The 16,076-nt window shown below is 44.1% G+C and overlaps 1 protein-coding gene across 1 annotated transcript in view; it reads right to left on the bottom strand.

Annotated features, from left to right (window-relative positions):
* The window catches only part of zmp:0000000755 (phosphofurin acidic cluster sorting protein 2), a 94,049-nt gene that overhangs the window by 52,994 nt on the left and 24,979 nt on the right, over positions 1 to 16,076 (bottom strand). The gene's annotated exons all lie outside the window — the stretch shown is intronic.

Raw genomic sequence — 16,076 nt, forward strand, 5'->3', positions numbered from 1 at the left:
TGGTCAGAGTTGAGGACTTGAGGTGGATAATATCTGCAACGCCATGTTGGGATTTAATAATCAGCCCGCAGTGATCCACAGGGGTCTCATTTCTCTCCGATTACTAAGCCGCCGTGGTTTGTGTTGTACAAAATAAACATCCCAGGCGTCTGCATAAATAAGATGCAGTGATCTGAAACCAGGATACAAGTGTTTATCATGCATACAGGGACATGAAGGACCAGGTTTCTCTGTATGCATGCAAACAAACACCATGTCCATCAGGTTCATAACGGGGATACTGAGGTCCACGTAAACACACTCAGTGAAGAGGACTGATGCATCAAAGTGTTCCTGAATCAGTGTTTGTACTGCCAGACTGCAGAGAATCCCTCCTGGATGGTGACACTGAACGCTCCTGAACGCTGCTGCACACTGCTGCACGTTGCACACTGCACACTACTGAATGCTGCTGCACACTGCTGCATGCTGCTGCACGCTGCTGCACGCTGCTGCACGCTGCTGCACGCTGCTGCACGCTGCTGAACGCTGCTGCACGCTGCTGAACACTGCTGAATGCTGCTGCACACTGCTGCACGCTGCTGAACGCTGCTGCACGCTGCTGAATGCCGCTGCACACCGCTGCACATCACAGTGACTCATGGATCTCTGCTCAGCTGCACGATTCAGGAAATGGGCCGATACCGATTCTGACACTTAAGATAACAGTTAGCCAACAGCAGATTATGGTGCTGATTGTATTCCAATGAATTGCTGATATTATTATATTTTGATCAATCCCACTCTCTGGACCAGGAAGTGTTTGAAACTACTCTTTAATATGAAGACTTCACTTCCTGTCTTAAGAAAATATCAGCGTCAAAAGAGAAATGCACCAAACGTGGAAATCAGGCGCCGCACAGACACGGATGTTTGCATCCCGTCTTTGTAAATCTTTGTGTCTGGTTTCATGTGAGCTCTGAGGTTTGATGCATTTTAATCATTGCTGCTGTTTCTCAGAGGCGGTGTCATACTCCCACACTGCCCCCCAAATCCCTCCTCTGTGGAGCGCCACTTTGGCTCAGCGGTGAAAGCGTGCATGTGCACGTTCAACACCCAGCCTCGACCCTTTGTGCCATCATGACATCCTGCTCTCTACACTCCTCTCCTCAGGACGTATCACCGTCTTACATCGGACTTTAAACTCACAGTGATGCAGCACATTTTTGCAAAACACAGCAAGGTCTTTTTAATGTCCAGCCTCGGTTTCACAACACACAAAGAAGAAGAAGAATGCACAAAAAGGCTAAAGCTGCATTAACACCTCCTTCATGGGTTTCTAACAATCAACAAACTTTAAAAAATCCCCCTCCCAGTCATCTGCACAAACACACCCCTTAAAAATCCTCCACACTCATCCAAAAGTCAACAACACCCAGGCCAAGTCTACTCAGGCTTCCTCCTCCTGACCCACTTTCCCTCCGTTCCTGCTGCATTAAAGAGTGATGAGTCTGAGCCCGAGTCAAGGAGGAAGAAACACAAAGCAAACACAAAAACATCCACTCACACGCTTTCCTCAGAAACTCTGACTTCATTCAGACTCTCCCTGATATCAGTGTGATTCACAGAGACCGCACACGTTCAAACAGAGAGACAGAGGAGTGAAAGACGACGACGAGGAGAGAGGAGGAAATAAATCTGGGTATGAAAATGTTAAAAAAGGATTGTGCAGGAGGGCAGCGGCAGAGAGGAGTTGTGAATTTTTCCTCCTTTCCTCTCCAAGCTGGAATTTCATACTGCTTTAATTTAATACTTTAACAGAGGAGCAAAAACAGGAAGTCAGGTTTTAGATTTACATGTAAAAAAACAACAGTAGAATAAAGTAGATGAAAGGAGGACGAGAAAACAGAGTGAAATGTCTGTTTCACTTCACAAGAAAATCCTCATGCTCTTTTGTTATTGTGCATGTTTGAAGTCTGAGTAGTATCGACCAATCAGGTGTCAGCAGGAAAAACAGTCGGTATGGAGAGCAACAGCAGATGTTCTAGAATTCTGACATCACAGACAGAATTCTGAGAACAAATGGAACATTCCGTGAAGAAGGTCAGAGCTAAAACACAACATCAGTGTCTCTAATCCTCTTCCATAGACCTCCATTCAACAAACAAACATTGTAGACGTAGTTTTCTTTCCAGGAAAAACAGTCTGTATGGAGAGCAACAGCAGGAGGAACACAATCCAGCGTAATGACGGCTCCCACCATGGTTGTTAATCTGAGGAGGATTTCTTCCTCTCTATAAACAGATATCTGCATGAAGAGCAGCTAACAATCTGTTACACTGAGACACAAATCTGCTTGATGCTGTGTCACTAAAGACAATCAGCGTTTAGATTTCCTGACTTCCCTGAACGCAGCATCAGAAATGATGGATCCTACCTCCATTCAACAAACAAAGATTGTAGACGTAGTTTTCTTCTCCTCTTGAGGACAGACCTGACAAAGCTTGACTTTTGACTTTTGACTAATCTGCATCATGATGTTGTTATTTCAGCAAACTTATGACCTGTTAATTGGACTTTGGTGTCTGTATGGAGAGCAAAAGCAGGAGGAACACAATCCAGTAATCTGAGGTCACCGTTTTCAGAGGTAGAACTCTCCATGAGAGCTGATGAGTTTATGAATCAAAGCTTTTTACTTTCAGCTACAACTAACCTGTAATTACAGATTCTGATTCAGAGACATGTTGAATCTGGATCTCAGGGTCTGGGTTTTATAGTCTGAGAAGGGTTCTGGTCTCTGTCTGTAGTCTGAGTAGTATCCACCAATCAGGTGTGAGCAGGAAAAAACAGTCTGTATGGAGAGCAACAGCAGGTGTTCTAGAATTCTGACATCACAGAAAGAATTCCAGAATTCTGTCTGTGATGTCAGAATTCTGAGAACAAATGGAACATTCCGTGAAGAAGGTCAGAGCTAAAAAAAACATCAGTGTCTCTAATCCTCTTTCATAGACCTCCATTCAACAAACAAACATTGTAGACGTAGTTTTCTTCTCTTCTTGAGGACAGACCTGAGGGTCTTAGAAGGGTTCTGGTTTCTGTCTGTAGTCTAAGTTACACAAATACTTCATAAATGTTTTAACCAAGGTTCAAGGAATGTTTCACGAATGTTCCATGAAAGTTGCACAAATGTTTCATTAATGGTCCAGGAGTGTTTCAAGAATGTTCCACAAATATTTCACAAATGTTTTCAGGAGAGTTCCAGGAATGTTCACAAATGTTCCATGAATGTTCTTTGAAAATTCCAAGAGCGTTTCTTGAATGTTCTTTGAATATTCCACAAATATTCCACAAATGTTTCATGAATGTTCCACAAATGTTCAAGACTTTAACCACCAATCAGGTGTCAGCAGGAGAAACAGTCTGTATGGAGAGCAACAGCAGGTGTTCTAGAATTCTGACATCAAAGACAGAATTCCAGAATTCTGTCTGTGATGTCAGAATTCTGAGAACAAATGGAACATTCTGTGAAGAAGGTCAGAGCTAAAAAATCATCAGTGTCTCTAATCCTCTTTCATAGACCTCCATTCAACAAACAAACATTGTAGACGTAGTTTTCTTCTCCTCTTGAGGACAGACCTGACAAAGCTTGACTTTGGACTTTTGACTAATCTGCATCATGATGTTGTTATTTCAGCAAACTTAAGACCCGTTAATTGGACTTTGGTGTCTGTATGGAGAGCAAAAGCAGGAGGAACACAATCCAGTAATCTGAGGTCACCGTCTTCAGAGGTAGAACTCTCCATGAGAGCTGATGAGTTTATGAATCATCCGCATGAGTTTTATCACCTCACTGTGACAATGAAAGGAAGTTGTAAAGACTGTTTTTGCTACCCTTCATGAGCTCATTCATCTCTGATAAATAAGTATGTGTGTTCATTGTTTTCATTTATAAACCTGACGCTGTGTGAGGAAAAAGGAAAGGAAGGTGTCTGAATGTCACTCGCTCCCCGGAGAGGCTTCTAAGGCAGCGGCAGGATCTCTCTTTTAATGAAGATAATATAAAAATTTCAGCGTGCAAAATGAGTCAGGGACTAAGTGTGCTCGTGTAATAATAATTCTATGCTTCTGGAACATTTGGGACATAAATCACAGATCTGCTTTGCTGCATCATTACCTCAGTTAAACCACATAGTAAGAAGAAGAAGAAGAAGAATCTGTATTTGAGGCTGGAGTAATTAAATGTTAAAGCTCGTAGGTAGCCATGAATCCAGCCTGCCGTATGGTGAGCATGAGTCACCAGTCAGACAGGGAGGGAGGGAGGGAGGGAGGGAGGATGGGGGAGGGGAGGGGAGAGCTGAAGGTTTAACAACATCTCTATCCCATCACAGCTCCCTCTCTCCCTCTCCCTCTCTCCCTCTCCCTCTCTCCCTCTCTGCAGACTGAGACTCACATGTAATTAAAAAGGCTGCAGGTGCTGAAGGGGTCACCTAGGGAACCAGGATTTTTTATTATTAGACAGAGGTGTTATCTGCACTCCTGCCTGCCACTGTGTCGTGTTGACAGTGAAACTTGTGGCCATCTGTTCTGGCCCGGTGCCGGCGTGTTCCCGTCCCCCCCTGCCCCCGGTGCCAGCTCACTTTGCCGCCCGATCAACGCCACACCAGGTGTCCTAAAAAAGCACCACATCACTCGGGCCTCGCAGCGTGCAGAGACGAAGGGCGCGGCGATTACGACGACTCGTATGAAGAGCGATCATCTCTGGACTTATTTACAATACGAGCAGATCAAACAGCCTGTCACGTTTCAGACGCAGAGATGACAGACAGTGAGTTGGCAATTTTCTGCACGCCCACGTCCCGCTGCTGAGGAGAGAGCGGACGTCTTCGATCTAACGGACAGAGAGAGAGAAACTGTCCACACAAATAAAACATTACGTCAATCATGAAATCTGAAGGATGGGAGACAAATCTGTGATGTTTTTATTCCTTCATTCAACACTCAGATGTCAAATATTAAAGAGAGCATATGACTTAACACCAGCAGAGAGGTGAGAGGTACTGCTTTGTCCACAGGGGGCGCCAAAGTCTATCAACAGAGTTCTTCACTGGAGCTTAAGTGACCTTTATGCTGTTTCCTCAAGCCTCTGTTATTTTTAGGATACTTTCTAACCAACCTCCAATCTTAAAATATGAAGCTAATACAGAAGTGTTAAAAACTGCAGTTCATCGAGTGTCCACTAGAGGCTGGCTGCAGAAACACCAGAAACCACATACACACCCATTCAAAGAAGACGATCTTTACAGCAGAAATAAACATGTTTACAGCCTGGTTCAAAAAACAGTTTAGGTCTGAATAGATCATTTCTCTATCAGCACACAGGAGTTACGAGTTTTGCCCAAATATGGGCGTGGCTGACTTGATTGACAGGCGGGAACACTGTAGCTGTTAGTGAGGAGGCTAAAGGCCCGCCTCTTTATCTCAAACTAGCTCAACAGAAGTTAGGTTGAGTTCAGCATTTCCAATATGGCTCCCGCCGACAATCGGCTTCAAAACAAGGCTTCAGGAACAGATGGGAGACGTCACGGAGACTACGTCCATTTATTATACAGGATATAGTTCTTACTGGGTCAGATAGTTGTGTTTAACGTCTATGCTGAGGGACCAGATCTCCCTCCCCTCAGCAGAAACTGGCACACACTCAGGATGAAACGGGGTCTTGCAGAAGCCCCTCGAAAGACGCATTAATCCTGGATATAAACCATGTCAACCCCACATTCCCACAGAGAGCCTGAGGGGGATCACTGCTGCCAAACCGAACCAAACACAGCAGCATTATCAATCCATAAAAACACAGGGTGGGTGGAGGATCTATACAGCAGGCTGCAGCCCAACATTTCTGTAGAACAGGCGCTGAAGTGCAGAGATAAGTCTGACATTTTCTGTCTGTTTCCCAGCTGATAAGAACCCAGGGAGGGAAATCCCTCTTTCTCTTCTCTGCTGTTTGAGTAAACAAGCAGTCTGCCTCCGATCAGGTCAGCACGGCGAGAGACACACGGATCCTCGTGTGCAAGAGGAGACCGGGTCATGGACGGATGATATCCAGGAGGCCAGACTGACAAACACTTCAGTGAATACACAGAATATCCAATCCACAATCACAAGTTACCCAAAGTGCTGCTCAGTAAGATGTAAACAACACTTTGAAACACTGAGAATCTAAAGCAACAAGGCAAGCTGTCTGGAATAATAAACTACAATACTTTGGATTTATTAAAAGATCATTTGTAGAAAAGCAAAGTACTACAACACATGTGTAAAACTGCTCCTGATGTCAAGTAGACCTTTCTGGAGTCCCTGAGCTCCCTTGTCTCGTAGGTTCCTCTGGATCTCTGCTGCTGTGGACGTGCCAGACTTCAGCTGCTACAACTACTACTATCCGTCTCCCCACTATCATCTCTCTCTCTCTTCATCTTCCTCTATCCCTCTCTCCAACACGGTCTCAGCAGATGTGTGTCTAACATGAGTCTGGTCCTGCTGGAGGTTTCTGCCTGTTAAAGGAAGTTTGTCTTTGCCACTGTAACTTGCTAAATGCTGGATGCAAAGATTACTTAATAATCCGTCCTCCAGTCTTACTGCCTTTTCAACCTAGCCAGTTTCAGGGCTGGTTCGTAGCCGGCGATCAATTGAGAACCAGTTTCAGAGAGGCTCCAACTCTTTGCTGGTCTAGAACCGCGACCCGCTTACATGAGGGGCGGGGTTGCTGTGATCAAAAACCCAAACCAAACGTGTTTCCACCATTGTCCTGCAGAGAAAAATCAAAGAGACTAATGGATTCTAAGGTGAAGCAGTGGCCGGCCGAGGAGACAAGCTGCCGTTGTCCAACATTGTTGTTTTGTGAGGGAAAGTTGGCGCTAGCGCTGCTGGGAAAAGTGGTGACGTAACTCTGATGTCATGACGTGCCTCTTCCAAGGGCTTGAGCGGGCACAAAAACAAATGGGTGCAGTGTTGGTTCGTGAGTTCAACCAGCTCCAAACCTACGCAAGCACCAGCCTGGAAATACAACCCGGTTCGCGTTGGTCGAAGAGAGGTATCTTTGAGCTTTATCTAATAATGTTCAGAAAAAGGCCGCACCCTAAAGGTCACGTTCGGCTCCAACCTTTCTTTTGACACCCAGGTGAACAAGGTGATCCCGTCCTGTTTCTAGACTAAAACCAGGTCTTAAAAAGTCCTCCATGCTTTTATTCCTTCTGTACTGCGACATCCAACATCCTCATCCAACGTCAAAGAGTAGCAGAGCTGCATGAGGACAGACATGTCAACATGTATACTCCTGCAGGAGTCACGTTAGTGTCAGCTTGTTCATGTCTTTAGTTGTTGTCCTCCTAACACACTGACTCTCTCTCTGAGTCTCTGTTTGCGTTGCAGCCTCTTGTTTGTTTACAGTCAGCTTGTTTCATTGTAAACAAGCCCAACAGCCAACAGCTGGCAGGGCTGAGGTTGATCCCCATGCAGCTGCATGTAGACCAGAATATTAGAGGAGCACTCGTCTCTTTATTAGAGGCGTAACTGGCTTCCTTTAACGGAGTGTTTTAGGGTAAAAGTGTTTGGTGAGTGTAAGGGTCATCGTCAGCCGTGACTTCAGTCTTTCACTTCTGTTAAATCTCCCTCTGTGGTTTCTAAACTCAGTGTGTCTGCAGGAGTTGAATCCGCAGTAACACGCTCCAGTCATCAGCATAAGGTCTCACTCAGGTTAATGACAGTTAGCGTGCAAACCTTCCTCTAAACGACACAAGCGATGACGTGACGTGTAGCGCGGTGTCAAAATGAACAGTTATCGAGTGTTTTGATGGTCGGAGCCCGCTCGCCGCCCGAGCACTCAGCTAATAGGTTTAGCCTACATGGCATCACTCACAGCTGCATGAGTAGTGCGGCTCCATCTAAGCCCATTAGTGCGTCCAAGTCACCCGCTGTACCGTCACTAACTGTTGACCTTTACGGTTTTTAAAGGAAAGGGAGGCCATTAGATTACAAGGCCATTTCCCCTCCATGAGATTACCCAGACTGCTCCCAGTGATAGTTTAATGTTAGTGAATCTGCGGTACGGGAGGGAGGGAGGGGGGGAGGGAGGACGCTCTCCGTGAAGACATGACAAGACATCCATGACGTGATCCCCATCTCTCATCGATACCTGCACATCACTGCCTCTCATCATGTCTCCATAAACATGCAGGTAGTAACAAACGTCAAAAGTCACCTTCACACCCACACATACTGCATTACACAATGACTCATAGAATTCACCTTTTAACCCGGGACCTACGACCTGAGCTGTAACATCGCTGAAGCGTGCAGCGCATACAGAGCATACAGAGCATACAGAGCATACAGAGCATACAGAGCATACAGAGCATACAGAGCATGCATGGTGCCACTGTTTACTGATTATTTCCTAAGCATTACTGATACATTTTATGTGATCTCATATGGACGGCCTTTATGTTTACCTCTAAGATTGGAATAATCTGTAATTTTTATATATATATATATATATGTGTATATATATATATATATTGGCCTTTTAGCCTTGATTTTATAGGACAGCTGAAGAGGGACAGGAAATGTGGGGAGTAGAGAGTGGGGGAAGACATGCAGGAAATGGTCAACCGGCCGGGAACCGAACCGGCAACCCCTGCGACGAGGACTGTAGCCTCTGTATGTGGGGCACTTATGGCTCGTTTCCACTAAGCGGTCTGGTATGGATCAGTACAGTTTGGTACGGGTCTGTTTGCCTTTCCACAGCCAACCGTGCCCTACTTGGTGGGCGGCGTGTAAGCCGAAAGCCGATAGCCACGTCAGCTACGTAATAGCGCGACGTCATGGCAGCGCGACACAGTTTACCCCGCTAATAAATGCAACGAAGAAGAAAAACACGAGGAGAGTCTGCACCTCCACGGTCGACCATGGAACGTTTCTTGACGCCATTTTCCAAACGAAAACAGTTATCTTCCCGAAGTCCACTGGAGATTTAAACATGGTGGGGTTATGTGTTGTTCTTTATTACCGCTGTCACACGGGAAGGGATGATTCTTTCGACCAATCAACGGACTGCAGCGTTTCTAGCTCCACCTCCTGGGGTCGGATCGGTATGTCTGGCACCCCAACAGAAGGGTACCAAAAAGTGGGACGGTACGGCTCGGTAATTTGGGGACCTGTCCTGGTTTTAGTCGATGGAAACGCCACAAGATGCGTGCCGTACCGAGACGGACCAAACCGAACCGCTTGGTGGAAACGGGGCTTTACACCGCTAGGCCAGCAGCGCCCCTAATCTGTAAATTTAACAGCTTTGAATGACTGATTTACATTCTGTTCCAAAAACAAGGGGTTGTACTATTTTCAAGGTTTGCAGACTTTGTGACTTTGTTTGTGAATATGAATTAAAATACCTTGAATTTTGGTGTCAGGTGAGCCTGTATGCAAAAATGCTTTAAAACTCCCTTTAATCAGTGTTATTTTTCTTTCTTCCTTCCTTAATGAGAGCTTTTTTAAAGAGAAGGAAACGTCTGGCTCAAATATTTTATAAAGAGCCTCTTGAACAGTGCCGAGCTTCTAAAGGCAACTGTATAAGTAGGCAGCAGTTTGCAGCTCACATCCTCCACCTGGTTCAAACACACCTCAGTAAGCCTGCTCAGGTATCTTCCATGTGAGGGAGTTCATTCACTCCAAAGGTGTCATTGGAGATCTTGCAATGCCTGCAATGTTTCACTGTACTGTTTTGATAATGTGACCATAGATCAGACAAACTGCAGACAGGTGTGAATAAGAAGCTTTGTTATGAAGTTGTTGGAACCTGTTTGTAATTGGAGGAGACACTGAGCTTCTGTTGAGATCACAGCGTAATGAAGGACGGACCGTCAGCAGCTAGAGAAACTCTTTCACGTTATCTGTCCTGGACAAACAAAGACACTTATCAGAGACCGCACACTCCAACAGCTGTGGTCAAATATTTGACTTTGGATAAGGGGCCTGTGATTGTGGCTTATACAGCATTATCTTATCTCTGCTGCTTCATTCTTTCTCTCTGCAGCAATAACAACGAGGCTTCACAGAGGGAATAACTCACATCACACACTTTCACTTTCTGCAGGAGGACTTTAGATTCTTCATTGAGAGCTTCAGGGACATATCAAAGGGGAATGGAACGGAACAGATCAAAGCAGAATAGGATGGAATGGAATGGAACAGATCTAAGGAGAATAGAATGGAACAGATCAAAGAATAGAACAGAATGGAACAGATCAAAGTAGAATAGAATGGAACAGATCAAAGAATAGAACAGAATGGAACAGATCAAAGCAGAATAGAATGGAACAGATCAAAGCAGAATAGAATGGAATGGAACGGAATGGAACGGATCAAAGCAGATAGAATGGAATGGAACATAACAGATCAAAGGAGAATAGAATGGAATGGAACGGAATGGAACGGATCAAAGCAGATAGAATGGAATGGAACAGAACAGATCAAAGGAGAATAGAATGGAACAGATCAAAGGAGAATAGAATGGAATGGAACGGAATGGAACAGATCAAAGCAGATAGAATGGAATGGAACAGAACAGATCAAAGGAGAATAGAATGTAACAGATCAAAGGAGAATAGAATGGAATGGAACGGAATGGAACGGATCAAAGCAGATAGAATGGAATGGAACAGAACAGATCAAAGGTGAATAGTATGGAACAGATCAAAGGTGAAGAGAATGGAACAGATCAAAGGAGAATAGAATGGAACGAAACTGATAAAAAGTAGAATGGAATGGAATGGAATGGAATAGATCAAAGGGGATAGAATGGAACAGAACAGATCTGTTTACAGCAGATTAAGGGTTAAAGGGAGGTAGAATTGGGGGTGTGGCCTCTTTGAGTGACAGGTGGGAGCTGCTAACCAGCTAATGAATTAGCCTCAGATGCAGACCGTCCTTATACGGTCACTTCTTGCTGCAGCTAACTGGCAGCTAACAAACCATAAGGTGAAATCAGGGTAGCTACACGTCCAATATCTACAACGTCTCTTGGTGACAGTGCTGTTACCATGTCTCCTCTCCCCGTCCAGTGCAGACTGAATAACTCGGCCCACCTGTATCAAAGCGACGTTGGAACATCAGAGGAAATCAAATCAATTGTGGGAGGCGGATTAAAGGTGGACAGCGGGGTGGAAGTCAGGGAGCAGAGCCCAGAAAAACACACACATTGTGCACAGTGGATAATCCTTTTTGTTAGCCCCTCTGTGACCTCAGCCTCCCCTGAGTCAGACCGGCTTTCTTTAACACACACTTACACACGCACGCACGCACACACACACACACTCATACTGGGCCTCACGCAGGTTCCTCTGGAGTCAAGTTTTAAAGAGATCTTGCTGCTTTGAGTTTGTCTCTCTGTAAAGCGATACGTCTGTCTGGAGAGTGCTTATGTGACAGCGGACATAGTTTGTATCACGCAGACATCAGGAGGTATTTAAAAAATGTAAAACCCACATCAGAGACGGACTCCCCAGACACACAGACGCAGTATCAGATGTAAGATGTGACTCGAAGCATATGAAGGGAAGATCGCTGAATGTGAGGGCCAGTTTTCTTGCTTTCCTCTGCTCGTCTCTTACTGTAAAGACATCGTTACAGTCTTTAAATATTTTATACATCCACACTGATTCTCTGTGAAGCTCCGACTCAAAGGACAACATAGTTTCTATCTGGTTGGTTTCTATCTTCACAATGTAGCTCAGAGTGTTTCTCGTCAGGGCCGATGTCAACAAAGAAAATAAATCCCTCGACATCAACATCCTTCAGAGCTGTTCGTCCAAGACGTGCCGGCTCCTATCACTCGGCTATTTTTGAACCACTTCAGTGACAGCAACATCTCGAACACCATGAGACTGAAACGCTCTTCACTTTAAGAGCTTACAAAGACACAGCAGCGAGTTCCAGGAATAAAAGCATCACAGTGTTCAGATACAGCTGCGAGCCGGAGTCGTGTTTTACCAGCTTCTCTTTGTCACGACTGGATGACTGAAGAATTAGCAGCAGTTTATTGTGTCTGATCTCCCTTAAGCTGAATTATCTTAACATATGCACGACCGTCGGGACGTGAAGGGGGCCTCGAATAACAGTTAAACATCCTCACGCATGAAGACTCAAACCAGAGTGATGTAAAGTGATGTTATCTGCCTCTGACTTCTCTTGTTGGACGTCATTAATATCTCTTCCGTCTGTAGCTGAGGCGTACAGATAGGTGAGCATGCACCTGAGGATGCACCTCTAGAGGCGAGACCTGGGCGGCCCATCAAAGGAGGTCTGACCATCATTTCAGGGTTTTCCTTTTCTTTTCCAGATACGATCGCCCTCTTCTATCAATAAACTAACAGGAAATGAAGAGAGGATGAGAAACGCCACAATGTAAGAGCTTCCGTCCCTTCAGGGGGCGCTATTATGGTAGACCAAAGGAGTCTAGAACGGAATGGAACAGATCAAAGGAGAATAGAACGCAATGGAACAGATCCAAGAATATTATGGGACGGGACAGATCAAAGGAGAATAGAACAGAATGGAACGGATCAAAGGAGAATAGAACAGAATGGAACAGACCCAAGGAGAATAGAACGGAATGGAACAGATCTAAGAATAGAATGGAAGGGAACAGATCTAAGCAGAATAGAATGGAATGGAACAGATCAAAGAATAGAACGGATAAAAAAAACAGATCAAAGAATAGAACGGAATGGAACAGATCCAAGCAGAATAGAATGGAATGGAACAGATCCAAGAATAGAATGGAAGGTAACAGATCATAGGAGAATAGAATGGAAAGGAACAGATCAAAGGAGAATAGAATGGAATGGAACAGATCAAAGGAGAATAGAATGGAATGGAACAGATCCAAGAATAGAATGGAAGGGAACAGATCATAGGAGAATAGAACAGAATGGAACGGATCAAAGGAGAATAGAACAGAATGGAACAGACCCAAGGAGAATAGAACGGAATGGAACAGATCCAAGAATAGAATGGAACGGAACAGATCATAGGAGAATAGAATGGAATGGAACAGATCCAAGCAGAATAGAATGGAATGGAACAGATCCAAGAATAGAATGGAAGGTAACAGATCATAGGAGAATAGAATGGAAAGGAACAGATCAAAGGAGAATAGAATGGAATGGAACAGATCAAAGGAGAATAGAATGGAATGGAACAGATCCAAGAATAGAATGGAAGGGAACAGATCATAGGAGAATAGAATGGAATGGAACAGATCAAAGGAGAATAGAATGGAATGGAACAGATCAAAGGAGAATAGAATGGAATGGAACAGATCCAAGAATAGAATGGATAAAAAAACAGATCAAAGAATAGAACGGAACGGAACAGATCCAAGCAGAATAGAACGGAATGGAACAGATCAAAGCAGAATAGAACTGAATGCTTCCACAGGTGATGTCAGGGTAAGCTATACGTCCAATATCTACACAGTCTCTGGGTGAAGCTCCTGTCACCATGTCTCCTCTCTGTCCAGTGCAGACTGAATAACTCGGCCCACCTGTATCAAAGCGACGTAGGATCATAAGAGGAACACATCGATCTGATCGCTCCTGAGACATTAAATAATCTTTGTGTAAGACTGTAAAAAAGTCAACTAACAGATGTATGAGGTGTGAACTTAAACTGGGTTTAAAATATTGATGAAGAACTTGGAGTCCTCATCTTTCTTGACCTCACATATCTCAACACTAACAGGGACATAGACGACTGTATCACACAGGAACAGATCAGGCCGGTCTGAGTCTAAATGAACGAGCAGCGGGGACACAGAGTCCATCGAAGCCTCTGAATTGAACGATATGCTGGCTAAACAAAAACAGACTTTTGTGATCCTTCTCCCCGGGTCAGCATTCTCGTTGATGTTTCGCCGGCTCCATGCCCTCGGATGACTGCACAGCGATTGTCAGAGGCACAAAGCAGGGGGAAGTGGAGGATGGAGGACGAGTGATGTAACAGAGGGCTGAATGAAAAAGTCACTGTCTATGTTTGGTATGTGCTGGGGGGGTTCCAGGCTCGGGAAAAAAGGCTTCCAGTCAAGCTTTTAATGCCTCACATCTACCGTTTCTTGTATTCTCTGCTTCAGATGTGAACGCACTCACAGTCTCTGAATAAAGCATGCTCCAACAATGAGGTTCTTGAGGAAGCAGCTCGTGGAACTTGCTCCTATGTGCAGGGATTGACAGAAGAAGCCTTACTCTGAAGGCTGAGGGAAGCCGCGGCGCTTTGTTCCTTCATAACTCGATTATTTGTTCGTGTCTCGTTGTATAATTCAGTCCAAACAGAGGATGCTCATCTGAGGGTTATTTCTCCTGAATCTTTTATTCTCTAGCAGGAAAACAGAAGAATCTTTTTATTGTGAGGGAAGCTGGAGAGGTAGAGAGAGTCATCCTGACTTTATTTTCTTTATTTCATGTCTTATTTTTAGCTTTTCAATCAAATGGAGGAGGCATAATAAAGACCTTCATGCTCACAGCCAGGCCAACACCACCCACGCCACCAATCCTTTCACATTAAAGCTTTACATTCACCCAGACTGGAGAGTCTGCAGGAGTCCTTTAAGGTAATCTGAATATTTCATATCAGTCGATATCGATAATTATCACGATAGATATGAAATCATTATTTCATTTAAATTTAAATGCAGATTTTTGGTTCTTCAGCGAAAGGTGAAGAAATCAGACAGTTTGTTAGTTTGTATCTGGATTTAGTTTTCTTGTTTTTTTAAGTTGTATTTTTGGCCTTTTTGCCTTTGTTTTATAGGACAGTTGAAGAGAGACAGGAAATGTGGAGAGTAGAGAGTGGGGGAAGGAAGACATGCAGGAAATGGTTGACCGGCCAGGAATCAAACTGGCAACCCCTGCGACGAGGACTGTAGCCTCTGTACGTGGGGCGCTTAGACCGCTAGCCCACCAGCGCCCCTGGATTTGGTTTTCTGATGAGCTTCTTGAATCCATCATTTCTGACGGTGCGAACAGGAAGCAGGTCTTTTGTGTAAAATGAGATTTTTGTGAAGTTTTAGTTTGTAATTCTTATTTTTCTCAGATTGAGGTTATTTCCATAATTTGATTTAAATGTACAACATATAGAATTGTGTACTGTGTATCAGTTTATAGAGTATTGTTTTGAGTTGTGCACTCCCCTTTTAGATTACTATGGGTTACAGGCAGAATGATGTTGTTTCCCTCAGTGCAGTGAATGCATCATGGTCGTACGTTCACGGTGGACATTAAACATGTTCGAGATGCACAGCAGAAGTTGTCTCTGTGCTCTTCCTTTACCCACATCCTGAAAGTATATTTAATGAAGTGTATGAAGTTAAAAGTTAACGCAGAGTCGACTCAGTGTGCAAGTATGTGCAAGTGTGTGTGTGTGTTATTTTACGGGTTTAATGTATGCATTTTAACTTGTGTGATATTCTGATATGTTGGCCCATGGTTAGTTGGTCCAACTCAGGACATATTGCTTGTTTATGCTAAACGGCCCTTTAATACGTTGACTTGCACTTTTGTTAACTTATATGTGCCCTTGTGATGTATTGTTGTTTTCCTTGTCATGTTTCAGGACACTCAACACTGCAACCACTGATTTGATACTTTTAACTTGATATACATACTGTTTGTTTGTTTGTTTGTTTGTTTGTTTGTTTGTGTGTGTGTGTGTGTGTGTGTGTGTGTGTGTGTGTGTGTGTGTGTGTGTGTGCGTGTGTGCGCGTGTGTGTGCAAGCAAGTGTTTTTACAATGTGATGTGTTAATTGTGACCTGCCAAGGGACTGCAGATGTAAATTAGCTTTAAGCTAACTCTGGTACAATGCATCAGATGGTGACATTTATGTTAAATATTGTACATGGTCCCTTTACAAATAAATTGAATAAATAAATAAATAAATAAATGAATTCTGTTTCGACCTGCCGGGGACTACGGATGAAAATTAACCTTATGGCTAACTCTGGCATATTTACATTGATGCTACGCTGAAATGTTCATTAATATGCACTGTCCCT

Source organism: Notolabrus celidotus, chromosome 4 (assembly GCF_009762535.1).
Source record: "Notolabrus celidotus isolate fNotCel1 chromosome 4, fNotCel1.pri, whole genome shotgun sequence".
In the NCBI taxonomy this organism is placed as follows: Eukaryota; Metazoa; Chordata; class Actinopteri; order Labriformes; family Labridae; genus Notolabrus; species Notolabrus celidotus.